Source organism: Myotis lucifugus, unplaced genomic scaffold (genome assembly GCF_000147115.1).
Source record: "Myotis lucifugus unplaced genomic scaffold, Myoluc2.0 scaffold_167, whole genome shotgun sequence".
In the NCBI taxonomy this organism is placed as follows: Eukaryota; Metazoa; Chordata; class Mammalia; order Chiroptera; family Vespertilionidae; genus Myotis; species Myotis lucifugus.
This window is the reverse complement of record NW_005871215.1, coordinates 394,543-408,935: the sequence shown is the minus strand read 5'-3', so window position 1 is coordinate 408,935 and position 14,393 is coordinate 394,543. Positions and strand designations below refer to the sequence as shown.

Below are 14,393 nucleotides of genomic sequence, written 5' to 3'. Positions count from 1 at the left end.
TCGGGGTTTCGGGCGCGGGGCAAGGGGCGGCGGGAGCCCCCACGGGCTCTGCCCAGAGAGAAGTCAGTCTTCCAGCCCGCCTCTCGGAAGTTTCTCGCTGAGCCGAGCAGCGCCGCTCTCCCATTGATTTGCAGTGTAATTGGCTGTTGCTGATTTTGGCTGTGGGTGAAAATAGCTCTTCAGAGCGGGCAGAGGGACGATTCCTCTAGCGCTTCAAAATAAAGACGGAAGAGGAAGCCTTCTCCATACCCCTCCTCGGGGATACCTTCGACCCCCTGGGCTGCTGAATCGTCCAGGCTCTCTCTGCGCCCGGTTCCCCCCCTCCCCCCCTTGGCCCATTGAAGTGCCATTTGCAACAGCACCTCCTCCGCCTTGGCATTCGTTCTGGCAGGAGCTACCTGGATTTGTTTTTTGTTCAGCTAATTGTACTCGCTGTCGGAGACCTCAGCATTGGAGTGTCAGCTTCTCTGTGTAAAGTTCAGGGAGGAAGAGTCCTGCTCAGATTCTGACCTGCCACCTCCCAGATAGAGAGACCAGCCGGCCAGTGGGATGGGAAAAGTAGCAACTGGGACGGAAGTGCGGCGCCGCCCCACGTGCAGGAGGATTTGGGTGTGCAATCGTAATTCAGAGAAGTAATCATTCGCCCCAGAAGTGAAGTGACAACTCCCTGGTCGATTTACCTGTTTTCCCCTTTTTCTGTGTCATTTGTTAATCAATTTAACCAAATGATTTGTTTTTACAGATTAAATATATTTGGTGGAATAATAATACCTCCTGCATCAACTCCACTCAGTCCTCCCCCAAAAGAATTCTCTTACTTTTTGCACTTTCTTTAAATGTTTCACAACGATTTGTTATGAAAATAACCAGAAACTTCGTTTAGGAAGAAGCATTGACAAAGGCTATTTGTTTACCTTCACAAAAGGTTGTGGCACTTTAACAGAAAGTTCTATTGTTTATTGGAAGGCTGGCAGCTGGCTAACACAGTCACACTATGAAGAAAGTCGACAGTCTTTATTTCTAATGCATTTGTAATTGGGGGAGTCTATATTAATGTCTCAGGTGACAAGAAATTTCAGACTTGAAGAAATTTGGAAGCTTGGTTTCACTTGTCACAATTGTGATAATCTTTGTGTAAACAACAAGATTAGTAATCTTTGAGGGATGGATGGCTGACTGTGAAATCATTTAAACGTTTTGGCAAAACTCACTGAACCTACTAAAAATTCACTCTTCATAATCAGTAATATGGTGGTGATAAAGTTTGTGCCTCAACTACTGTGATGAGAAATGGTGAAGCAAATGAGTACTTTAACTGCAGACTTAATTTTTCTGCTGTATTGTTCCTTTCTACACCCTTCTTTTATGTTAAAGTGCCACACCCTTGTGTGAAGGTTTCTTATTTTTTTTTAAATTATTCCCAGGATGTTTACCTACTACATTGTTTGGTGAGTTGTAGAGATAGAGTCATATGCTGCTTAACATGGTTTAGCAATAGTTTTTAGAACTGGGTCGTTAAGTGATATCATTGTTGTGGGAACATATGGGTGGGCAGAAGTAGATTTACAGTCATTGGTATCCTATATAATAAAAGCCTAATAGGCTAAGTGTCTGGTCAACTGGTCAACCGTTCACCAATCGGAAGTGTAATATGGCTAAATGATATGCTAAGGCCGCTCACCCGCTCACTATGACGTGCATTGACCACCAGGGGGCAGGCGCTCCGACTGGTAGGTTAGCTTGCTGCTGGGGTCTGGCCGATCAGGACTGAACTGAGCGAGACAGACCAGACATGCCCTGGAGCCCTGCCGTGGTCCCTCCCCAGCTAGCCAACCTCCATGTCCCTCCCTGGCCCCAATTATGCACCGGTGGGGTCTCTTAGCCTGCGCCCTCTCGCAATCCCGGACCCCTTGAGGGATGTCAGAGAGCTGGTTTCAGCCCAATCCTGCAGGCCACGCTGAGGGACCCCACTGGTGCACAAATTCGTGCAACAGGCCTCTAGTAGAAAATAATAATACAAGAATAAACTGGGTTTCCCATACTTGCAACTGTAAACCTACTTTTGCCCACCCCTGGATAGAGTACACTTCCACAGACCCAGATGGTATAGCCTACTACACACCTAGGCTGTATGGTATATAGCCTATTGCTCCCAGGCTACAGCATGTTACTGTACAAAACAACATGAGATTAAATCAAGAACAAGAGAAAACAATGCGGTCAAGAATGGTAAACACAAGATGGATGTCTGCCAGCGTAACAAAGCTACTGTTTTACAGCACACTTCTTTTTTTAATAAGTAGAAAGACTACACTCCAAAAGAATGATTAAAAGTATAGTATAGTAAGTACATAAACCAGTAGCAGTTACTTATTATCATTATCAAGTATTATGGACTGTACATAATTGTATGTGCTCTTCTTTTATATGCGTGGCGGTGCAGTAGGTTTGTTTACACCCGCATCTCCACAAACACATGAGTAATGTGTTGCACTGCTAAGATGTCACTAGGCGATAGAAAAATTTCAGCTCTATTATAATTTTATGGGACCGTGGTGATGTATGTGGTCTGTCATTAACCGAAATGTTGTTACCTGGTGCATGACTATACCTGATTTTTAAATAGACCGTGTATTAAAATGGAGTTAGACATTATAGTATATACTGATTATTCTAAATTATCTTATTGAGCAAACGAAATCTAGTGAGGACTAAAAGAAATCAAACCAATGAGGGCTGGAACTTTAGTGGGTAAAATCACAAGTTCTATAGCAGTGATGCTGATATCACTGTTTAAACTTCTTGATTGTCTGCTTTTAGGGTTTTTATAGTTGAGTCAGGAGGAATAGAGAGAACTAGTGGAAATTTTGTTACTGTATAAGAACTTTTCTCAAGTGGAGCTGATGTAATTTTGAGTCTGTCCTCAAAGCTGCCATAAGCCTGCTGTAATGTAGGGAAAGCAGCAATAATTTTCTTGTGAGAATCTCATTAGGTGATTCTAGCTCCTGTTTTGTGGGATTCACTTCCATGTAGTTATAAAGACATACCCATATTTTCTTTATACTCAGAAAGTATGCAAAAGGAAAAAGTCAAGTGGTATTGGGGTTTAATTTTTTATATATATTTTTATTGATTTTTAAAAAGAGAGGAAGGGAGAGGGATAGAAACATCAGTGACGAGAATCATCCATTGGCTCTCCTGCACACCTCCTTCTGGGGGTCAAGCCTGCAACCTGGGTATGTGCCCTGACCAGGACTTGAACCTTGATCTCTTTATTCCTGGGTCGATGCTCAACCACTGAACCACACCAGCCAGGCTAGGGTTTAATTTATTGATGTCACTCTCGCTTTGGCAATAAACCGTCTATCTAATAGAGTATTTCAAAAGAACCCTTTTGTGAACTCATTTAGTAAATTAGCTCCCCTAAAAACACTGTAACTAAGGAGAACTGGAGATGCATGGGAAGAGTTTATTAACCTTTCAGAGATGTGCGGTTTCCTCCTAGGAAGGACCCAAGACTCCATGAGGTCAAATTCTTGGTTACCAAATGGTCTTTTTTTTTTTTAGTTCAAAAATTGATACTTTGTGGAGAGAACAGGGAAAATACACATGTCTCTTGCTGAGCTTGGTTAAGCCTTTGAGACTAGAATAATAATGAGGCAGTTTACTATTTTCACATTGGAGAAGTCTATTTTTATAGCCAGGTGGATTAACCTAGATTTTTTTTGTGTCCCCTTCAGTGAAAATGTAATATAATTGATGAATTCTGTGATTGTCTCTAAGCTGACAAGTCAGATCATTCACATTTTTAAATTTCATCTGGGTAAAATTCAGAAATGTTCATGTTAACTTGATGCACATAATATACCCCTACTTTAAAAGAAAGAACATACATAATTAGACTCCTACTTTTTTTTTCATGCCCTACATAGTTAAAGCCTATCATTTCTTTAAGAATACAGGCAGTCTGGTTTTTTTAATCAATTATGTGTGAATTAAATTTTATGTTCTAATTTTAAATGTTCTAAAAGGCCACTTTCAGCAGCCTTTTGATCCTTATGTAGGTGAATAATTTTTTTCTTGTTCTGTTGGTACCACCACTAATCAGAACTCTAGTCATCCTGAGTGCTTACTCTTCCCCCATCTCTAATCTACCAGCCATTTCCACTGGACCTTTTTTTGAGTTGGTTCATTCCTCCTGTCATCTTCCATCTAGGTTAGTCACTTATGAACCTCAAGAAGAGATAATTGGTGCACTAGCTTCCTCATTGCTCTGTGATTTTGTCAACTTCCATTCTGTCTTGCCTGCAAGGACTAGAATATTTTGCCTACAGAACCACTCTCATCAGGCTGGCCCCCAGAAGACAGATCTTGCATTAGTGCTGCTGACCAGTGGTGGGATTTTGGACCCTGTAATCTTTCTAAGTATTAGTTTCTTCTTCCGTATCCTAGGGATGTTACCGGGAATAAGTGCAGTAATTTCTATGAAATGTCCAGTACACAGTAAGAACTCAATAGATGGTAGCCATTTTTGTTATCCTCCTATATAATAAAAGCCTAATATGCAAATTGTTTGACTGGGAGTTCAACTGCTCGCTATGACATGTGCTGACCACCAGGGGGCGGCGGCAGTGGAGGCGCTGCTGGCCCCAATGGGCCCCGATGAGAGTAAGACTGCGGTGGGATGATGAAGCAGGTGAGCAGGCAGCACCAGGCCAAGGCGGGTGCGAGTGGGGCCTGATCACCCTGCAGACAGCCAGGGCTGCCGCCCAGCTCCCAGGCACTGAGGGAGCCGGGTGGGTGGCCCCCCCCAACCTATTGCCCTGCAGACAGCAACCAGCAGACAGCAGGTCCTGATCACGTGATCGGGGCCAGGCCCCGGGCTGAGATGGGGAACTGGGGTGGGTGGCAGCGACCAACCTCCTGCGGCACCTGGGCCGGGGGCTGTGACCTCACCAGCTTTCTGGGGGCGGGGGTGATGGGGACAGAGGTGTGGTGAGAATGCGGGGTGTCCCCCGAGCTCGCTCTCACTCCCCCTGTTACCCTCCCCCAGGGCGTCAGTGCTCGTGCCGGGGAAGCCCACGCATTCAAGTGCAGGGTGCCCGCAAGGGGCCTGCCCCGCAGCCACTGGGACTGCAGGGGCCGGTCGGACTCCCCATGGGTTTGCGCAGGAACCGGTCTATGAGGCTGGCGGGGAGAGAGCGCACTGCCCACCCGGCTTCCGTGCAGCGCTGCTGGGCAGCCCAGAGGCCCACACTGCGCCCCAGCCTGTGGTGTCCGGCTACACTCACCTCATCTCGGCGTGGGGACTCGGGTGCCATGACTCAGGCAGAGGGGGTTGCGCAGGGGCCCAGGTGCTGCCCAGGGCCCAGAGGTCAGCTGGGACCTGCCCTTCCATGCCGATGCTCGCACTTCCATTGCTGGCCAGGCCTAGGGACCGCACCCGTGCACGAATTTAGTGCACCGGGACTCTAGTGACTATATAAGAAGTGATCATAAGCTTGAAAATGGCAAGACTGCTAATTTTGTGAATAGTATAGTCTTTCTGGTATTTTGTTCCTCATCACATGGATTTCTCACATGCTTGTCATTTACATTATACTACAGACACTCGCACTCTGAGCACAAGAGGCTTCATTCGTTCACTAAGTAACTTGCTTGAGCACCTTCTGTGTGCTAGCTGCCACTCTAGGTGTCAGTAATATAAAGGTGGTTGAAACAGACAGCCTGGCCTCTCCAGAAGAGTAATGTCAGGCGATTGCATTTTATTTCTACTTGTGGCCCTGGAAATACCCTTCCTTTTTACAGTAAGAAATGATGATCATAAGTACAGTCTCTAACATCTGAAGGAAAAAACTGCCAGCCATGGTGCCCCCCTGTAGTACATCTTGTGTTCTGTGGTTTGGAAATCGATCCAGAACAGTATGATGAGTAATGGCCAAAAGCAGTCAAGGAAAAGAGGATGCCGTAGCCCTTCTGACGGTGGAAATGGCTGGGCAGAGATGCAGTAAGGCGATGATCACACGCTTACTTCCTGGGCAGGAACTGGAGAGAGTGGAAACACACTTCTATGGTAGGTTAACCTGATCTAGTGAAGTGGTGAACTGAGCATTTTGTGAATACACTTTGAATCAGTGATTTGCTTTATTCTGATGAGTTAATTAAAGGAATGGTGAATAATGATGAGTCTTCCAGGTCGGGCTTTTCTTAAATTTAGGATGGATAGATTGATGTGTGTGTATTTTGAGCTACGCTTTGCTGCAAGCCCACCAGTCCTCCCTTTAGAGAACAAATTGCCAGCCGCCACCAGCACTCCCGATTGTCGCATTCCCTGTTGCACACCACAGCAGCTGCTACCAAGTGGGGTCACAGGAGGAGTTTTGCTTCAGACCCACTGCCCCAGTCTCCAGGGCTGCTGTGAAAATCAGAAATCGACTTAGTCCTTCTGGATGGAGATTGCCTGTGTCTTGACTTCACCGAGGCTGCAGCTTTCAGCCCTGCTGTTTCTTGATTGTGTTTTTATGTTTCATTGTGTGTGTAGGAGGAGGGCAGAGGAGAGGGAAGGGAGGAGGAAGAGAACCATGAATCACTGTCCTGTGAATCAGAATGAGGACTTTACACTCCTTAGAAAGGGAACATCAGGATACATGATCAGTGCATAATCCAACCCGTCCATTGAGTTGGGGGGAGGGGAATGCTACTTGAAGGAAAACCTAGTGTGTGTGTTGATTATTCCTCTGTAAGGATGCAAAAGAACATTAAAAGAAGAATGCAGTAGAAATTATAGCCAACATGTACTACCTAAATCCTTACTATACAGCGGGCACAATTTTGGATGCACAATCTCCTTAATCCTCATGATATCCTATTTATAGTTCCATTTTATAGATGAGGGAGTTGAGGCCCAGGCATTCTAGTAATTTGGCCAAGGACCTGTGGCTATTAGGAAATGGTAGAGCTAGCATTTTATAAACCCAGGTCTTGTTCCAGAGCCTGCATGTTAACCACTCCCCTATCTTCTGCCTCTGAAGCGAATGCTGGAGAGCAGTCCGGTCTTCATCAACCTGTGGAGTGCTTGGATGTGTTCCAGTTCTGCAGGGCACCTAGCCAAATGGTGTGCTCGAGATGCTTATGACACAGCACTCTGCCAGTCCGCTGCATATAGTCCTATATCTCCAGTAAACATTTGGTGAATGAATGATTTCGAGTGATAATCTAGGAGCTTTTTATAATGCCTCGGATATAAGAATTTTGCTGATAATTTGGGGAAGTCCTAAAGGCTGTTAAATAAGCTCATGTTTAATAACAGGGTTAAAAAACCATCTTCTAGCCTAATATTTGATCTCTGGAGGATGAGCAGTTGAAGGACATAACAAGGGTGGTTCTTGTCGCAGCCTGGCCTCACCAGCTCTCCCTGTAGGGCTCAGCCTCACTGGACTTAAAAGTGTGTGCTTGTTGTACTTAAGGCAGAGGGTTATAAAGTTAGACTTAAAGGTTTTATTATGATAGGATTGGAAGGGAATGTAGACATTAACCCCAGACCATTCCATGTGCAGATACAGAATAGTGACGTCCAGCCAGACTGTAAGCAGTAAAATTGTGTAGCTAAGACAGACGGATTAGGACTGACCAGTGTACTAGTTCTGTCTTAGAGAATTCCTGAAAAGAAAACTGCTGTAAATACACACACACACACACACACACACACACACTCTAACCCTCACCCTAGGATATTTTTCCATTGATTTTTAGAGAGAGTGGAAGGGAGAGAGTGGGGGAGAGGGGGAAGAGAGAGAGAGAGAGACCAACATCAATATGAGAGACACACCAATCGGTTGCCTCCTGCATGAGCCCCAACTAGGGCCAGAGATCAAACCTGCAACCCAGGTATGCGCCTTTGACCAGGGATCAAACCCTTGACACTTCATTGTGTGGGCCAGTGCTGTAGTCACTGAGCCACACCAGCCAGGGCATGCTTTAAATATTTTTAAATACCAAGTTAATTGCTAAGTTGTGTGGGATAAACATCTCAAAATTAAACAAGGTAGAAGGAGAGCTCAAAATTTTTTTCAGTAGAGAATTAATTGAACAGCTTTGAAGTTTTGTGAGTTTTCTAGGTGGGGAAAAAAGTGAATTTAAATGATTTAGTGTTAAGCCCTCATCCTTCTGAATTTATTCCAGATTTTGGGGAGGCTAGGATGAAGAGAGGTGACAATTACACGTCAAACTACTTAGCTGCACTGGATTTGCTGCCGTTTTGTAAAAATTATCTTTTCTGAATGAGGTCTCTTTTAGTCTTTTTTTCTTCTTCAAAATAAAATTTTGAGAAATGAGTTCATCTTTGTGTTGACCTTCCATCTGTTGGGATAGGATGTTGGGGAAAAACATATGCCGGATGCACACGTCATGGAGTGTATCTTCTATGTGTAACTTAGAATTCAACCCGAGCCTACTCTCGCCTCTAAAGCTCTGTTCCTCTGAGTCTCTCATTGAGAGCATCTTCCAGCACCCTGTCGGTTTTATTTATTTATTTTTAAATATATTTTATTGATTTTTTACAGAGAGGAAGGGAGAGAGATAGAGTTAGAAACATCGGTGAGAGAGAAACATTGATCAGCCGCCTCCTGCACATCTCCTACTGGGGATGTGCCCGCAACCCAGGTACATGCCCTTGACCGGAATCGAACCTGGGACCTTTCAGTCCGCAGGCCGACGCTCTATCCACTGAGCCAAACCGGTTTCGGCACCCTGTCGTTTTTTTAATTTATTTTTTATTGTTGACAGTACTACAGATGTCCCCCATTTTACCCCGCCCCCGTGTCCATGGGCTATGCCTATATGCACATATGGTCTTTGGTTAATCTCCTCCTGTCCCCCTAACCCCCTCCCTTCTGCCAAGTGTCTTTAGTGTATATAATTTTCATAAACACAAAAACATCATCTGGTTCTGTTCCAACACTGGGGATGGGGGTTAGGGGTGAAGACAGGGAGAAGGTTTGTTGGCCTGTTGAGAGAAGGTGCATACAGTGCCAACCCACAGTGAAGTGTCCCTGTTGGAGAAAATCTGTGATTTCTGCCTTATGCTCTGACTTGAGAGCCCAACCCTGGAGTAAGATGTGGCTTTAGTGTATAAACAAGACACTTCTCCATAGATGCCCCACAGGCACCTCAAAATCTATCTGTCACACTTAATACATTCTCTCAAATGACCACCCCAATTCCTGGCTACTACTATTCCCATGTAGCCGATCCTCAGACTAGATGCTGGGAAACTCCTCAGTCACCCCACTTACACACCACATCCAGTGTGTATTTTCTCAGTCACCTTTCTCTCATTATCCCCAACAGCACTCCCTTAGTTTACTTCTGGGTTTGTGGTTAGAGTGAAGGGTTAGGAGTGTGGTCTCAGGAGTCAAACTTGAATGTCAACTCCTCCACTTGCCAGCGTGTGAGCAACCTTGACCAGTGGTGTTAGGAAACCCATGACAGCATTTGTTGCTCTGCCGTTGAGTCATTCATTGTCTTCCAGAGAGTTTCCCAAACTTCAGTCATTCCCACACCTACACATAGCTTGGTGCCACCTGTACGATTGTTTACTTAGTGTTTCTAAATCAGTTCACTCCTTGAAACTTAAATTTATGTTTAAAGTATCAGTGTTACTATTCTAGCCAAATATTGTCTGGCCCTCTGAGGCCTGCAGTGCCAGATTAAAAGGATCAGTGGATGTAGAAGCTTTGTTAGAGAGTTCTTAGCACTCGACAAACTTCCTCCTAGACTGAATCAACTGGACAGGTTGAGGATTGTTTTCAGGGTAGTTACTCGCTCTCTGTGATTCTGTTATTTGATGCTTTTCAATTTATACCACCGAAAATAATTCAGAATCATTTGAGGACACACGGGTCTTAATGTATCATCTCTCCAAGTTCTTTTAGGTAATATTTCTTTTAGACCCCTGGCCAAGAAGTTGCTTCAAAATATTTTTTTATGGCCCTAGCTGGTTTGGTTCAGTGGATAGAGCGTCAGCCTGCGGACTGAAGGATCCCAGGTTTGATTCCAGTCAAGGGCACATGCCTGGGTTTTGGGCTCAATCCCCAATAGGGGGCATGCAAGAGACAGCCGATCATTGATGTTTCTCTCTCTCTCTCTCTCTCTCTCTCCCCCTCTCCCTTCTTCTCTGAAATCCTTAAAAATAAAAATATTGGAAAAAAAGAATATTGAAAAAAAGAAAGTGGGTATTCTTAACTTTAAAAAAAAGTATTTTTTTATGGATTGTGAAAATTTGGGTAATTGAGTGCTGGGCTAAACAAAAGCCCATCCTGGTGAGTTAAAGGCAATCTTGTCTGGGTATGAATACTTGGGTGGATGAGGTTGGAAAAATGAGAGTTATGCCTGTTCCAGGCTGTGTCTCTGGTCTTCTGATGCTTTGAGGTAAACTGAGGCAATGGAAGGTCTTAGGCTAAACAGTGGACCATTCTGGAAGACATGGAGTCTTGGGGAATTTCAGGGAAGGACAAAACGTGGTGAGTGGAGAAATTTAAGCTCTGTGGTTTCCTAAAGTAAAGTTGAATCTAATTGAGATGGGTATATAGGCTTGTTGTAATAAGAGGGAATTAAATGGTGCTGCCGCCTTTCGCTGACATTTTTATATAAGCACTTGTCTAAAAATAAAGTATGCCCTTAGTGAAAACTGTGCCCTTAGTAAATACATTCAGCACCTCAATATATTTACTTCAGGGTGCACAGCTGTGTACTGAGGTCAAACGTTTGTTTTTTCTCTTTGTGAAGATGGTGTGATAATCCAGGCCTGGAATCCATTTCAGATAGTCAGTGTTGCACTATTTTAATCTCACTAATTGGAACAGGTGGCCTCTATTTGAGACTTGGATCACTAGTTGGCATAGATTTTAATTTTCTGAAAACATGAGGCCCATTCAGTAAAAGCTGTTCAGCTGTGTTGGCATCAAAGTATTTGAAAGCTTTGACCCTTAAAAGCACAGAAGGCTGAAGAAGATAGAACAAGTGCAGTTTAATGGTTTGCGGCTTTGATTCAATGTTGTGTGTAGAGCTGGTGAAAGAACTTGATGGAGTGCAGCATGTCCAGGTGCTTGAGAGGGCTTCTTGTAAATGTTTCTCCAGATGAGGAAAATGTCTTGAGTATCTCCTTTGAATCCACCCTGTAAGATGGTTGAAGAGGACTCCATGCTGTCCTCATGTTTTTATACGCATGAGGTGAAGGGGTGTTTTGGGGTGACTCAGCTTACCACAAGTGTGCAAGTTGAGGTACCTAAAACACCTCTAATGAAATTGGAGCTGTCTCCAGATTCTGAACTTCTCCAGCTGGATCACTCCTTCTTTTTATAGGTGTATGCTTGGCATAGTGTCTTGACAGTATCTTACTTTAAATCCTTCAACCAGTTTCTTAGCCTGACACCCAGAGTCTCCGATCTGACCTTTCATCCACTCCCTGCTCAGAGCTCTGGTATCCTTGGTGGACTCCCAGGCCTGGCCTGTGGGCACCTGCTCCCTCCTTCCACATGCAGATGGCCGTATTCTTTTTATCTACATAAGGAGCCTGGTAGATGGGGCTTTGTAAATACTGAATGAGGATATGTCGTAAAATTGCACTATGGAACTTGGGAAGCTGGAAAACATTCTACTCTTGATTTATATCAATGCAGATTAATCTACCTTGTTTTGCTGAACAGGGTTGCAGTGTATGGGTATTTCATAATTTATTTAACCATTTCCTTACTGAAGGACATGAATATTGCATCCAATCAGGTACTTCAGTGACTGCCCTTGGACATACTTCTTTTTTGCATATGTGAAGAATATGTTAGCCCTGGCTAGTGTTCCCAGTGGTTAGAGTGTAGGAGTGTAGGCCCATGAACCAAAGGGTTGCAGGTTCGATCCTGGCCCTGTTGGGTGAGTGTGGTAGGAAACCAATGGAAATATATATATATATATATATATATATATATATATATATATATATGTTAATGGGTTATATAGTATTAAAAGAGAACTTTCTCAGCAAAGGGTATAGGCATTTTAAATTATGATATTGCCAAACTTAACACTCTATCTACTCTGTGTCAAACACTAGGAGCTGAGGATGCAGCAGTGAACGAAAATGATGCAGTTTATATAACCATCCGTATCCATGTATGAGCATGCCTCAGCTCAAGTCTTTCTGACACCATGTATTATAAAGTTTTTTGATCCTTGCCAATCTGATAAGTGAAAACTGGTAGCTCATTCTAATTTATATTTTTCCTGATACAAATGAACTTGACCATATTTTTAAATTTTTATTTTGAAATAAATACAGACCCACAGGAAGTTACAAAAAAAAATAGTATAGAGCTATCCATATACCCCTCACCCAGAATCTCCCAATGGTTACATCTGTAATACAGTAGGTTTATTACATTTTCACGTAATTAAAAATAACATTTGTATTGTAAACTATCTTTTTATATTCTGGTTATTTGTGTATTGAGTTATTAGTCTTTTCAATTGATTTGTAAAAGTTTTTTTTACTTATTAGATACATTGTTTTGCACATAACATATTTCCAGGTTGTTATTTATGACTGTATTAATTTTCTACTGTTGTGTAACAAATCACCACAAATTCAGCAGCATAAAACAACACCCACTTACCATCTCACAGTTTCCATGGGCCAGGATTCCAGACACATCTTACCTGCATCCTCTTCTCAGAGTTTCATCAGCCTAAAATCAAGATGTCAGCCAGGACTACAGTATCTTCTGAGGCTTGGAATCCTTTTCCAAGTTCCATGGTTCTTTACTGAATTAAATTTCTTGCAGATGTAGGACTAAAGCCCTCAGCCTTCAAAGGCCACCTACTGCTCCCTGTCAGGTGACCCTCTTCATCACATGGTAGTTTGTTTCTTCAAGGTCAACAGGAGAGTAACTCTGTTGTATTTTGTCTGTTCCCTGTAAACCCTCTTTGAAGGGGCTCTCCTGATTAGGCCCTGCCACTCGGGTAGTCCACCTTTTGATTAACTAAAGTCAACTGATAGAGAACCTTGATTACATCTGCTAAATTCTTTCACCTTCGCCATATAATGTGGCCTAATCTTGAGAGTGAAATCCCATCATATCCACAAGTCTTGCTCACATGAAAGGGGAAGGATTAGTACTGGGAGTGTACATCAGCAGGTAGGAATCCTGAGGGCCGTCTTAGAATTCTCCCTACTACACTGACTTACTGATGTGTTGTGCGTGTGCTGAGGATAGAGATAGCATGCAACAAACATTGAATAAATATTAATCAGCCTTTGCCCTAAAGAAATTTAAAAGTGTTGGGTTTGTGTCATTCTTAGAATGGCCTTTCCTACTTTGAGGTTCTTTTTAAATAAAACAAAAAAACACTATGTTCTAATATATTTTATGATTTTTACTTTTATATGTGTTAACTTTGATCCAGTTAGAATTTATTTATTTTCCTTTAAGATATCTACATATAAATAACATAGTTGTCCTGGCACCATTTTCTGAATAGTTATTTTATAAATTTTTATACAAGTTATTTTTATACATTTGTTTTTGTTTCATATTTTTATACATATAAATAAATATATTAAATGCACTGAACATATATTTATGTGTTTATTTTACATATTTATTTTTATAAATGTCTACTTTTTCTTTGGGTTTTAAAACAATTCAAAAGTTATACTTTTGGTGCATTTATTCTGGATTGATATTCTCTCCCTTCCCCAAAACCAGGACTTAAAATGGGCAATTTGAGAACTCTAGCTCATGCATTTAGAAACTTTCAAATAGCTCAGATTCCAGTTTCATTTACAGTAAGGGAAGTTCAAAAGGTAGAGGGGAAGAGATGGTCAAGTTTGTTTGTTGTTGTTTTTAGTTTGCTTTCAGTTCTTTTTGTTACTTCTCAGTTTTTATTTAATATAGAACCCTGCCCTTCTACATGTTTGCAAAAGCTGTTATGGGGTAAAGACTGTGTATTGTTGCTTCCCAAACAAACCATCATTGCTGCCTTAGTCACTTGTGGTCACCCCCAGCTAGGGAGATGGACAGCAGGAACCCCGCCTAACCTTGTGTTCTGTAGAGAACAGACCACTTTCAGGCTTGTCTTCCTCTCATGCAATAAATATGTTTAGCACACTTGTGCTGTCCTCGGTACTAGGAAATTTAAGTTGATTTGTCTCTCATGTTAGAATAATGAATACAAGATTTCATGTTTGTAGGTGATAATCTGTTTCCTTATTTGGCTGAATTATCCTTATTTGTAAGTTACCCCTGTGGTTTACTACATATCACTGGATATTTAGGAGTTGTTATATTCCCTCCTATGAATGGTTATTGAGAGTTTCACCTGCCTTGTAATCTGTGCATCTG

At 42.7% G+C, this 14,393-nt stretch overlaps 1 protein-coding gene across 1 annotated transcript in view; it reads left to right on the top strand.

Annotated features, from left to right (window-relative positions):
- The window catches only part of TMCC3 (transmembrane and coiled-coil domain family 3), an 86,788-nt gene that overhangs the window by 798 nt on the left and 71,597 nt on the right, over positions 1–14,393 (top strand). The window lies entirely within an intron of this gene.